The following is a 944-nucleotide window of genomic DNA, read 5'->3' as shown; positions in this document are numbered from 1 at the left end:
AGAGAGAGAGAGAGAGGAGAGAGAGAGAGAGAGAGAGAGAGAGAAGAGAGAGGTAGAGAGAGAGAGGGAGAGAGAGAGAGGAGAGAGAGAGAGAGAAGAGAGAGAGAGAGAGAGAGAGAGAGGGAGAGAGAGAGAGAGAGAGAGAGAGAGAGATGAAGATAGGGAGGTAGAGAGGACAGGGGAACGGAAGAAGGGAGAAGAAAGCGGAATAACCAGAACCAGAAATAAGAACAAATTTCGAATTATTGTAAAAAAAAAAAAAAATCTACAGTGTCAGAAACCAAAACAAGAAAACGAATAACAACATTTAATAAATACATAAAACAATAATAATAAAAAAAATATATATAAAAGATAGAGATATCTAAATACATTTTTTTTTCAATAACAGCAAACCTAATTCTAATAAGGCTGTTAATGACACTGACAACGAGTCTAAAATAACAAACACGTAATTAATTAACAGCAATTAAGGTAAGGATCATAACAGGAATAAGATAATGACGATGATACCAATTACTACTACTACTGTTCACGATGCTGCTGATTTTATACTAACAGTACAAGTAGTAATAGTGTAATAGTAGTAGCGCTAGTAGTGGTCGTAGTAGTAAAAACAGTAGTAGTAGTAGTAGTAGTAGTAGCCGTAGTAGTAATGATGATAAAATTGATACCAACAGTATACTAAGATAGAGTAATATTATTGATAACAATAGTATTGGCGTTAATGACTATAATAATGATATTATTGATGGAAGTACTAATTGTGATAATGATATTACAATCATGAATGAAGTAATGATAGCAAGGATGGTAATGATGCTAATAAAGAAAGCAATAATCATCATGATGATAATAATGATAGTTATAAGAGTAATAATGATAATAATAATGATAACAATAATAAGAGTAATAATGATAATAATAATGATAATAATACTAAT

The sequence above is a fragment of the Penaeus chinensis genome, chromosome 35 (genome assembly GCF_019202785.1).
Source record: "Penaeus chinensis breed Huanghai No. 1 chromosome 35, ASM1920278v2, whole genome shotgun sequence".
NCBI classification, from domain to species: Eukaryota; Metazoa; Arthropoda; class Malacostraca; order Decapoda; family Penaeidae; genus Penaeus; species Penaeus chinensis.
Note: the sequence above shows the minus strand (reverse complement) of the source record.